The 12,904-nt window shown below is 39.5% G+C and overlaps 1 protein-coding gene and 1 long non-coding RNA gene across 16 annotated transcripts in view; one reads left to right on the top strand and one right to left on the bottom strand.

Moving 5' to 3' along the window:
* LOC110970793 (NACHT, LRR and PYD domains-containing protein 3-like) overlaps positions 1 to 12,904 on the top strand; it is a 267,127-nt gene that overhangs the window by 185,979 nt on the left and 68,244 nt on the right. The window lies entirely within an intron of this gene.
* Positions 4,039 to 12,366, bottom strand: LOC110970794 (uncharacterized). Its single transcript, XR_007939589.1, has 5 exons — positions 11,976 to 12,366; positions 11,445 to 11,500; positions 10,994 to 11,173; positions 5,575 to 6,106; positions 4,039 to 4,500 (listed from the first exon to the last, which is right to left on the bottom strand). It is a non-coding gene; the product is annotated as an uncharacterized LOC110970794 (long non-coding RNA).

The following is a 12,904-nucleotide window of genomic DNA, read 5'->3' as shown; positions in this document are numbered from 1 at the left end:
AAGTTGGAGTAGTTGTTGTAGAAACATGGAACAAATCAGTGAACAGGTCTGATCAGAGAGGATTTTACCACACAATGATTCAAAGAAACCACAAACCAACATGATCCACCAGATGACAGAAATGGTTCAACAGACAACATGAAGAGATGCAACATGACCCGAATTAGACACAAAATGAGCAAAACTGAAGAAAGACGAGCTGAAAGAAATGCATGAGCAGAATTAGCAACAACAATGACTAAAATGAGACACAAAATGAGCATCTCATTTGGATCATTTTGGACATTTCAGTCTGTTTTTAGGGGAAAAGTTGTATCAATCAGACTGTAAATGATCGAAGAACAAGCCTCTGTGTAAAACCTTCAGAATATTGAAGAGAATAAGTCAGGATAGTTTGGTGACTGCAGATTTCTGGATCATTCTGTGTCTCATTTGTGTCATTATGTGTTTAATTTTGGTCAGTTTACGTCTTTCTGTCTGGTTTTAGACATTTTGCATCTTTTCATGTTATCTCTTTGGTCCATTTTGGTCATTTTGTGCCTTAATTTTCACCATTTTGTGGTTCATTTAGGTCAGTGTGTGTTTTTAAGTTTGTTTTTGTTTAAAATTGTTCATCTTGTTAGTTCTTTTTTTTCATTTCATTTGGTCATTCTGTGACTCAGTGGACATTTCTCTTTCAGTTCTCATCTCTTTTTTGTTCTCTTTTGCTCATTTTATCTCTCATTTTAGTCATTTTCCATCACTTTAAGGTTGTTTTTGTTCTGTTTTGGTCATTTTGCGTCTCTTTTGGATCATTTTGTGTGTTTCAGTACATTTTTAAAGGTAAAAATGGTTTAAATCAGACTGTAAATGATCTCTGAACAAACCTCTGTGCAGAAGCCTGAGTACTGAATAGAATAAATGTGGACAGCTTGGTGAATGTAAGTGAAGATTTCTGCATCGGTTTGCTCATTTTGAGGCTAATTTTGCTCATTTTGTGTCTCATTTTAGTCATTATGTGTTTAATTTTGGTCAGTTTCTGTTCTTTGGTCTGCAAAGAAACACCTGTTCCACTGGAATAATGGACTGAAGGACTGCTCTTTCTGCACTGTTTGACCATTCCAGAGGACTGTGGTCTGAAAATAACACTGACTGAAGGAACAGTACAGAAATCTGTTGTCTCAGCGAGGAACAACTCCAGAGTGGATGAGAACAAAGTTTCAGTGACCAACACAAGAAGAAAAGAGTGGAGCTGGAAGAACAGGTGGGAAAAGAGCAGAAAGAAGTGAAGACGCTGACTGAGAAATGGCACCAACAAGAAACTCTATTAGAAGAGGATTTAGAAGCAAACACCAACTGATCATATTTTAGTGTTCCTGACCAATGGTTGGATAGACTCCCTACCAAACATGTGGAGCACAAATACAATCAGAACATCAAAACATTTGGCACAAATGGAGACATAATGATCCTCATTTCAGACAGTTTTCATGGATCAGGCCTCATGAAAGCTGTAAATCAAGAACAGATCTGTGGCTGACAACTCTAGAAATGTTCAAATGTGTCTGTCAGACTGAAATGTGAGCGGCTCCAATACTGATCCCTGTGGAATTCCTGCTCCATTAATGCCTGAAACAGGAAGAACATTTAGACAGAAAGACTGGAAATTCAATGAAGATGAGCAGGACTGTAGTATGGAGAGAAAATCTGATCTTCAGTTCATCCTCTGACGGTCAGATTGACCCGTTTCAAAGTTTAAAAATGTGGAAATAATAAATATTTCCACAGTCAAACTTCTGATGTCCACATTTTAACATTTCTGGGACATTTTTGAACATTTTTTGGTGGAAAAAGAAGAAATGTTTCTAAAGAATATTCACATAAAAATCAACCAAAATCCAGTAAATTCTCTGGATTTTGGTTGATTTTTATGTGAATGTTCTTAAAGAAAATGTCAGAAGTTTTACTGATAAATATGGAATCACTTTAGATATTTTTAGGATTTTTTTGGAAGATTTTTACTCATTTTTTTGAAAATATTGACAAGAATTTTCTTGCCAATTTTGGGGGATTTTGTTTTATTTTTTAAAATAAAACATTGAAGGAATTATTAGAATTTTCTTCCTGAAGGTTGTTGCACATTTTCATAAATTTGGTGAATTTTTTGCTGAATTTTTGGATTTTTTTCCTGATTTTTGGATTTTTTTGCTGAATTTGTTGAATTTTTTTTGTTGAATTTCTGTACTTTTTCAGAGCAGGAAACAATATTTGTGGTGAATGAAGACAACAGGAGGGTTAAAGTCAGACGATGGCGTTGGTTCTTCTGGAAGTAAATGTGAATTTTTCCAACATAAAGTGAGAGAAAACTCAGTAGATTGTGGTCAAAGAATGTGTCAGAAAGCCAAAGAATGAGAAAGACAGTTGATGAATGATATGAATGAGTGTTGTAAAATGAATGTGTTCTCTGAGAGGAAGAAAGAAGAAGTGATTGGGTTCCAATCTAAAGGAGATGAATTGGATTGGAATAAAGCACCAGGTGCATTTCTAGCATCCAGAGCTAAATGGATGGAAGATGGGAGAAAAACAGTTCCTATTTCAGTGGATTAGAGAGAAATGCAATCAGCCTCTAAATGTTGATGATCAAACTGGGAGCAATCCAGAAGAAAGAGCAGATGAAAGATTTAGATTCTATCAGCATTTACATTCAGCAGCTTTTTCTTTCAAAGTCAAAGCATTTCTTCCTCAGACTGACTTTAAAAGCACGTGTTTGGAGAGATTGATAGAGCTGGAATGAAAATGTCTTTGGGGAAATCAGCGGCTCCAGATGGACTTACAACCAACTTTGATCCGTTTTTCTGGGCTCATATTAGAGAAGGACTGTTTGAAGCATTCAAAGAAGCTTTCAATCAGGGAGTCACACTCATTTTAGTTCAGGTTCCACATTTAGCCCAGTTTGATCTCAAGTGGGCCGGAGCGCTTTTTACTACAAAAGTCAGATGAAAAAAGACACAAAATGAGACAAAAAGCAGAGAAAATATTGTGAAAATGAGACAGAAAAGGACCAAAGAACAATCTAGTGTCTGACTTTGTGATCACGGTCTAGAAATGGTTTTAAATGGATCCTTTGACTCATTTCCAATCTGCAGTTCATGTCTTCTCTGGAATTTGGACACTTTGATGATGATTGATGGATTGTGCTCATTTGGTAGAGGATGCTGCTTTTACACTCTTTCTACATTCATTGAAAGCTTCTGACGAGCTTCAGCACCACTTTATTTGACATTCACTGCATTATTTTGGATGGAAAATTCATTCATATGCTCTCAGTGTTGTCCAGCAGAGTTCACTGAAAGAAAAACGTCGCTGGATTTGTGTAAAAAAATGATGTTGTGCTTTGGTTTGAACACATTTTCCACCAATATCCCCTTAAATATGCTATGTGAGCATTATTATTTCACGTTCAAACGTTTCAGTCAAATCATTTCTTTTTCTACATGCATCAAGCATTGGTATCAGATAAAGGAATTTATGTCATCTTGTTGCCATTAAATGTTTTATTTCTATAATCCATGATCACATTTTATTTTCTGATACAGTTCTACTGATGTGACCTAAACTAAATGACTTAAAGCTGTATTTGTGTTGACCTACAATCAGAACACAGAACTCAGTCATCAAAAAGAACAGGCTGATTTCAGATTTCTTCTTTGACCAAACAACTGTAACATGGAAACTACAAAACCTGTTTGAACAGTAAATCTTTCTTCTCCAACAACAGTCACTCTGTGGAAATGTCCTCCCTCCACATCCAACGTAAAGTGCACATGTGCAGAACTGAGGCTTAAAAACATTTTGGTTCCCTCAGAGAACATGGTTAAAAGCTCAGGAACAAAAATCCATTTAGCATCTCTAAGACATGATGAACTGCAACCAAGTGTTCAGTCAATGTTAACTCGTGTTTTTACAGCTGTTAGGTAGGATTAGGATCACATTCAAACAGAAGTAACTAATGGAGTGACTTAAAGCCTCCACAAAGAAACAAGGTCACATTTGAGAAAAGACAGTCTGACCTTTTTTATTTAAACACAGATCAGTAAAACACTTGAACAATAATTACATGAACCTATCAACAGCTACTTTTTAGAACACTGCAAGACAACATGAGGCCCAACGAGCAGAGCAAAATGCAAACATCAAACATCACAAAGCACCATTCAAGGAGTCTGTTTTTCAGGACCTGAGCTGTTCTGGAAAGGCTGCCCCCATCAAGCTCCATGATCACCTTTTGGACCACTTCAAAAAAGTTCCTCTGTTCAGGAGGATCGTCCACATTTAGGGCCTACAGGAGTCCACAGAGGAGGGCGACGGCCAACGGAACATTGTCCACTTCTTGATGACTATTTGTCCTTCCAGGATGATTCCGATGTCCTCTGCTTTGGACTGGGCCTCGTCTTGTTTTGTAGTGAAGATTCCTACAGTGGTGTCTTCTGCGTAGTCCTCAAAGACGGCTTCACTGCTTCCCTACAATGAGATAAAAAGTCAGTCTACTCTAACGGGTAGACTTCTGGACACCACATAGTGTGGTACATCGTAACAGCTGGAACCAGTGTGACAAACGAGTTGTGGAAATAAATGTCTGAGGAACATTCACAGGTTTATGGAATCCAAACAGAGGTAGAAGGAAAATCTGCACCACTGATTGGCTCTCAGATATTTTATGGCCGACACCACAGAGTGATGTTTCCAACCTTTATTGTTCACTAAATGACAGATGAACACAAAGATATTTTGGACTCAATATTTATCTTTTGTACGTCGGCATTTCTTATTTTTGTGACTTTAGCATTTCTACTGAACGAGGTTTCATTGTGCTTCATGTCTATCCAACTTGTGTTATTAATGATCAGGTGAAGTAAATTTAAAATAAAACTTACTGCAGGTTTTATGACTGAGGGTTACATTTCCACTGGTTAAAACACTCTTCAATATTATCGTCTATTGCAACATTTTTCTGCCTCAGAACATCAAACTGAAACATTTTTATCTTGACAGAAGCCTGCTTCCAATCAAACATTGATTTTACTATTATTTGTTGAAGCGTCGCTTAATTCTCAGTCACAACAATACTTTGCAGTGTACCCTGCAGCATGTTGCTGTGTGGATTCTCAAAATGCATTTTCTCACACACGAGGCACAATATCTGCCCTCTAAGTGGAACAAAGCATGAAACCTCCATCCACATCCATTGAATATGGGCTCTTTGTAGCCACTCATAGAAATCCAAAGTGCAGTTCATGTAGAACCATGAGCAGCAGAGCACACACTGTTTTACACCACAAAACTGACATTTTTTCTACTTTCCATTTCTATATGCCAGCAACTTACAGTCAAAGTTTCAAACTGATCTTCAGCTGCAACGTGTCACTGAAAGTAAGGAAGAATGAGTTTGAGTCCTCAGTATGCAGCTTTAGGTAACCCAGGTGGAGTTGTGACTGCACTGCCTTTTTAATCATTAAGAGCACATGCTGCTACATACACCACCTTTAATACTTGGATCATGTTTCCATTACATGCAGCACTTAATATGATACTCACCACATGCTCTTTAATCAGCCGTCAGGGTCTTCGTTCAAGCAGACGCTTAATGCCTTCAGAATGGACTCCCTCCCAGCATCCACATCTTCTTCCCTGGATCCCTGAATGCAAGTAGAAGAAGAAACAGGAGTACTCAGAATGGAGTGAATGAAGTGAAACAGCACTCCAGACATGTTTGGATGAGGGAACAATGTTGTAACATTGCTAAAAGCTTGATGTTCCACAACATCTGCTTTAACACCAAAAGCACCATGACAGATGTGACACTTGGATTCTACATGAGTTACAGAAATGTGTTAACAGGGGCCTCTTTAACCCGTTATTTCCACCATCCCTTTTCTACAAGTTGAACAAAAAGACCCTTTTCTGTCCTCTGACGTCTGTCCTGCGTTCCATCAGCTGCTTCAGCTTCGTTCCACTTCGTCCTCCCTCTTCTGATACAGGGTTAGGAGTTTGTCACACAGAATGTCCAGCTGAGAGAACAAACGGGACTGGAGCGGGGGGGCGGTCAACCTCTGAACTCTGCGTTTATCTGAAATAAGACACATATATAGCACACAGTCATGTTTTCAAAAATGGCAGCGACCAGCTGACCGAGCTTGTCGTCGTCATAAACCAGGCTGAGGTCACGTGACCAAATTCTAAAGAGTTCATACCATAGCTTACAATCAACGGGTTTCAGTGACTGAACGAGGACTGTTACCACGGCAACTGTGAGTCTGATGTCATTCTAGCTTTGGATGAACATATAAACTACATTTTTCTGTGGGCGATGAACCATTTCCTGGAATAAATCTCCACATACAATAAGGGCAATGTCCAATGTCTTTTTTTGTTAGAACCGAGCTCAGCAAACCTGTCATATGTGGCTTTGAGTCAGTAACTAATGAGACTTGTAGGATTAAATAATAATTCTTAGTCCAACTGCTCTTCACACAGAATGCATGAGCTTTTGGACCAGCTTTTCTTTTCCACTGAATATTCCCTGAAATCAGAGATATCAACCATAAAGCAGTTAAAAACATCTGCAGTATGACCGTTAAAAGCCAGATGAAGTTTGTCACTAGAAATGAAGTGGATTGTGATAATAGGACCGCTCCATTACAGGAGAAATATTAATGGTGCTTATTTTAGTCGGAACCGAAATCACAGTTATTCCAACCATTATTCCTCAACTTAAGTCTTTACAAAACAACACAAAATATATTCTTTGGAGAATTAAAATAGTGCAAATGACATCAAGTGTGTTCACTTTTGTGCCCCTGAACTAGCATAGACTGTGAGTGCACGCTTTGAGAGGGCAGAGCGGGGGTGTGCATTAAAAACACTGTAAAGTTAGTGTTATTAATCAGTTTTTATTGTTATTTTGGATCAATTCATGTAATAAGTGGAACTGAATTTTGATTAGAAAAAGTTTCTATAAATATTTACCATCAAGGCTTTTTCAGTCAGACATGGTTTTTAGTAAAATTACTTTGATATTACTGATTCCTTTGTGTGTCCAGTACTTGTCCTTAAAGTAACTCCAGACCTCAGACACATCAAACAGGGCTGGCCATCGCTCTCTGAAATCCTGGACCATTGGAGCGTCCTGCACCACCTCATATCTTCTGAAAGCAAACGTCTTGTCCATCTTTGACCTCACTGCTTCTTTGCCATTTCTCTTCTTCATGTCAGTTAGTAGTTCTACTCTAACTTTTTCCAGACTACTTTCAGTCTCACCTCTTGGAAACGGGGGGGCAGTAGTTCACTTCACAGCGCTTTGGTTGTTTTATTCCAAAAGCAGGACTTCTGCCTTCTGGCTTGTTGGTCCTAGCATTCACTACTACCTCAGGACAGCCAAGCTTCCTCACATCTGTGCACTGGTGTGCCACTTTATTCTTCAAACTGTGTTTCCATCCTGCATAGCCACTTTCTGAGCCTCTCTCTGACAAACAGGGATGCTTCCAGATGAGGGCCTCTCCAACACTGTCCAACTGTTTGTCTGTTACATAAACCCTACAGCGGACCATCTCTTGGAGAAGCGTCTCAACGATGTTTGAGCCAAGTTTGACATCTGGAGTGAGTACTTTTCCTCTGTCCTTAAACTCAGCATTGGCTTGCTCAAGCTTTAACTCAGAGTCATATGAGGACTGTGGCTCAACAAATGTGGATGTCCAGCATGTCTTTGAGCCTGGTGGCTCTGGAGATGAAAGGATGTCCGTGTCCACACAGCTTACACTCGATAAAGAAGAAGTGTCATCAGTTGGGACGTGGCAAACAGAGAGAGGAGCTGGGAAAGTGAAGAGGTTGATGATTGTGAAAGAGGCTGGAAAACTGAAGAGGACGATGCTTCTGAAAGATGGATTACTTTTATGGTGCCTCTGTGCTGGAGCTCCTCTGTTGAAGTGAGGTTCATGTGTTCATTCCTGAAGAGTGGATCCAGAAACTGAAGTGTGATGCTGGATGTCAGGCCACACTGACGTTGGACTTCTGCAACAAGCTCATCAACAGTTTCAGGGAGTCCATCTGAAAGCGTTCGTCTCTGGCTGCTATTGTCCACAAGGACAACTTTCAGTATGAAGGACAAGTCCATTCTTCTCAGTGTGTGAAAGCAGAGGGCATAAAATAAGAGGGAATGAAATTAACACCATTTTTAAATAAAAAGCACAGGACCACCAAGATCTAAACCAACACTAATCAATGCTCAGAACTACAGACCTAAAACTGAATATTCTGACTCACTGATTAGTTTTTAAAACCACAACTTTCTGCAGCTCTTATATCAATTCATTATTGATTTATTAAATAATTACAAATGAATTCATACATGTATTTATGTCTGTTTTCCTAAACCATAAAACCATATTAAATCCACTAAAATGATGAATGTCTCTGCTTAATGAACTATAATCTCATTTATAGGAATTTCTAAATCTGGATTCTGCAGCCCTTCAAATTAAAGGAACCAACCTTTAATAACAACATGCCTTTTCAGAGTCACCATACGACTCGATCCAACATAGAATCAGCCAGAGGATGAATGTCAGCCACTTCTTTGAGCTCCAAAAGCTTTACTTCTCTTGTTGGTGATGTTGTTCATTCAAAGGCTCTGTAGTGTTCAGTGTACCACCCACACAACAACCTTACAATCAGGTACAACTCATTTTAATGAAGCACATCTGAATGATCTCCAAGAACTCTGGCATGCCACTTACTGACCCATGTCCAACCATCATGCCTACATTGTAGGTGATGCCACTGATGGAAGCTGCCTTTGGAAGATGGACTTCAGTTGTATTCGGCTATTTTGATTTCACAGCTAAAACAATGTCTTGATTTAAAAGATGAACAGGAAACAAAGATGTACTGGGTACATCCAGACATGTTTTACCCCAGGAGGAGGAGTTCAGGTGAAACGCCATCATAAGTTGGTGCTTTGAAGCAAGAGTCAATGGAATGTTTTTAAAACAACTAGTCTGCTTCACAATCTGCTTAAAGTAACTCTGCTTAGCTTCAAAGCTAAGCGTCCAGAGGACCACCAAAGGACCAGAACACCTCATCATGTCAGGGTGATGCTCCATCAGGTGGTGCTTAGGTAAGAGTCTGGCAGTTGGAAACAGTTCTTGGTCTCTTTGTCTGTGCTCGCTTATCTTGCTTTCAAGGTGTGCAATGGATCCGTCAGTCTGTGTTGGTGCAACAATGAGTTCAACTACAGCTTTCAATCCATTAACACCAACCAGGAGGGTTCATTCTGAGGCACCAAATGAGCAATAAGAAAGGGAAGAAGCCTTAGCAAACTCCAGTTCTCATGTTCATTGCCCCCCCACAGTTCTCTGAGCTGAGAAATTCTGCGGTACAACGTGAGGCTGATTTGATTTGTCTGCCCATTTATAGGGAAAGGACAATACTGCTTTGTTTAAATCACTGAGAGTAAAAAACTTTTTGGAACTTAATGCTGACAAGCAGGAAGCCAACTCTACAGGCAAAATGCCCTCAGATACATGGTGAGCCACATCAGGAGGAAAACCTGTCAGAAGGTGGAAATGTGTGAGGTGCTTAGTAAAAACACACTCTGGTTTAACTCCAGAACAATGGCTACCTTTCTCTAGAGCTGTTCTTACATGATCACAATGTTGCTCTTTACTTGGCAGATCAAAAGCCCCAGAGGCAACAGTGTGACAGTCACTATCACATCGCTTGGCAGTGCAAAACCCACAAATCAGCTGAAAAAGTTTGAAGAAAGCCAGCGATACTGTGTGCTCCCAAGTTATCTGCTAGAATACTCTGCACGGTTCCTTTAATAGAGGAGCCCAACAAAGGAACAAACACACCATCAGACTCTAAGATCTGAAGATCCTGCAGAAGTGGCTCTAACACACGCTCAGAACCAAATTCCTTTCCATCAACACTTCTGAAGAGTGCAGCTAGATAAATGGATGACAATGCTGACTGAGAGCCTGGTGGTAGGTTACCCAGAACCCAGTAAACCCCACAGAGCTTCTGGATTTTCCAGGAGGTGCCTAAAGGGTTACACACTTCAAACTCATCCACGTACAGACCAACTGAAATACTTATTTGTTCTGCATTCAATAACTCATTTTCTACAAAAAACGTGCCATCCTCTGGAGATTTAAACTCATGAGATCCATCAAAGATACACTTACGCTTCCCTCCATGACTGGCAAGAATCGTATCCAAGATAACTTTGTAATTCAGAACTTGCTGTAATAATTTCAACATTGGAATAAACTGAAAAGTGGCCTTTTTATGATCTATCAGTAAGTGACTGGCTGAACAACAGAGAACCTTTCACTGCAGTACTTTAACCGTCTATGTACAGAACTCAGAGACCCCCTTTCTCAATTGCTCTACAAACTGGGTTGGATGTACATAATGCTGCTGTAATATCCTGCACTAGATTTTCTCTAAGTGGGACTTTATGTCGCTCAAGAATGTCTTTTACAACTCCACTGGAAACTGAGGCTGTTGCAGAGTTCAGTAAATAGTTTAGTTCCTGTAAAAACGCATCAACAGCAGTAGCTGGCACATGCAGCAGAAACTGCAGCTGTAGCAAGGCTGTGGCTAGCTGCTGCTCAATGAGCTCTTTCTGTTGTCCTTGTGGATTTAGTACTGCACTAAATAAGTCCTCCTCCACACCTTGTTCCTCCTGGTCATCAAAAGAAGATGAAGCTCAGTGAGTGGTTGTCACAACACCTGGAATAAAATCATTTAGTGTATGTGGGGTGTGATGGCCACTTCTGTGTGACTTAAATGTGCCATAAATGCATGTTTGAAAGCTACAACCATTAAACACACAGCTGACATGTTCACATTTGTGTAAATGAGTGTTGATATGAATAAAGTACTCTCTTTCATGAGCCAATGTTTTATGCCTACACAGATGACAGGTAAACGTACAAAGTTGTTTCTGACTTACATTTGTGTGTCCCCTACTATGGTGGAGAAGTAAACCATTCCATGTCTTAAATGTGCAAGGACAAGAGAAAGTGGTCCACGGAAAGCAAGCAGTGCGGCCAAACTGAGGATGTTTCAGCTTCTAATGCTTCAGCAGTGCAGAGCTACTGGACACCTCTACCCAGCACCCCTTACACTGCCACTGTGGAGGAAAAGAAACGACATCAGAAAAATGGAGTTATCTGTAGAAACAGACTTTAGTCAGTAGTGAATCCTGCTACTCAAGTTCAAATGTAAGATGTAAACTAATCCTGTATCTATCCAGAAAACACGAGCATTATACCTAATAAAATGTGAGTCAGTCTGCAAAACATCCACAACTGCTGAACAAGTCATCTGCTTTTTGTGTTAATTCAAAGTCCTCAGGATAGTGCTGCGTATTTAAAAGACTTAAATAAAGGTCTTTTACTCACATTTACTACAGAGCCTTGGCATCATGAAAGATGAATGGACCTGGAACAACTAAAAACTAAAAACATACAACAGAGTGAGTTGGAGGAACAAAAAGGCAACAATAAAATAAATCTCTAAAAATAAAGTCACACACATCAGCAGAATGCTCAAACATATACTGTACATGAATCTTTACGATGGTCTATTTTGAAATCACAGCAGCTGTTCTAAAGCGCCCATCGATGGACTCACATTTACCGACGGTCCCTAAACGCCTCACAGTGCAGGCTGCGGTGAGCTCAGACAGTAATGTGAGCAAAAAGTACTTTGAAAAGAGTGAAACGAAGTGTTCTAAAGTCAGATCTGTCCAAGATTAAAGAGTGGTTTTATCTACGTGCTGTTTTCTATGAGCGGAAAACATTTTAAAATGTTTAGACCGGCAGTCCATCGTTTTCATATAATGCTTAAAAGCTAAAATCATAATTGTGGTTATTAATTCAGTGATTCTGCAGCCCTACTACTGCCATAGCCGCTGTAATAGGCTAGCTCACCGGCTCGGCATCGTCCTGTCTGCTCTCTGATCCTGAGTCGGACCTCCTGCTCTCTGAGAAACGCACATCAGCTCAGTAGCTAGAAACAGACTGACAGTCACGGGGAAATAAAACGGATTCTTTACACCACTATGGCTCACACAGTTGCTGCTTGTGCTGGTTAAAACCACAATAAAAAAGCTTCATGATAATCGTTCACTGGCATGAAAGCCACCACTTGAAATTTTACACAGTAAAAAGCTGCGGTCAATCCAGCCGCTCCTACATTTTCAGTGCGCTCTTACCGTCAGCTTACGGTAAATGCACGACCGATACGCAGCAACTATTTCCGGTTTAAAAAATAAAGCGCTGCATTCGCAGATGTATTATACAGCGATGTTTTAAGTAACTGACTCAGCTTAACTGTTAACTATCGAATTGTACGGCTAATATTTACACTAAATAAATAGCTTTTAGTATAAGAAGCTGAAAACTTGTTTATCTGTCTGTCTGTCTGTCTTAAAAAGGTGAATTCAAATAAAAAGTGATGTGTGTCATCCCGGTGATCTATTAGTGTGATAATAAAATAAACCTGAGTCAAAAAGTCACATGATCTGGACCGTAATGAGAAGACATGCTGATATTTACATTAAAAATGCTTAATTTTTTGCTTTAAAATCTTTTAAGCCAAACTATTTCTTCTTCTTTGGTGTATGCTGACCAGGTAAGGTAGGATTGTGATTCTGCATTAGTTTGGGGTCAATAGGTCACATGACCTGAGAGCTATTGAGCTATCTTTTCTTTTCTTATCTTTTTTCTTCCTTTCTTGGACCTCCACAATAGTAACCCATCTTCTCTCCAAATACATGGAATTGAACATATACAGGACTCAATACAAAAAGGAAATAGATTGAAAAAACTAAGACAACGTGAGACCTTTTGGATATATA

The sequence above is a fragment of the Acanthochromis polyacanthus genome, chromosome 22 (genome assembly GCF_021347895.1).
Source record: "Acanthochromis polyacanthus isolate Apoly-LR-REF ecotype Palm Island chromosome 22, KAUST_Apoly_ChrSc, whole genome shotgun sequence".
Classification (NCBI taxonomy): domain Eukaryota; kingdom Metazoa; phylum Chordata; class Actinopteri; family Pomacentridae; genus Acanthochromis; species Acanthochromis polyacanthus.
The sequence above is the reverse complement of the archived record's forward strand: the minus strand, read 5'-3'. Positions and strand labels throughout refer to the sequence as shown.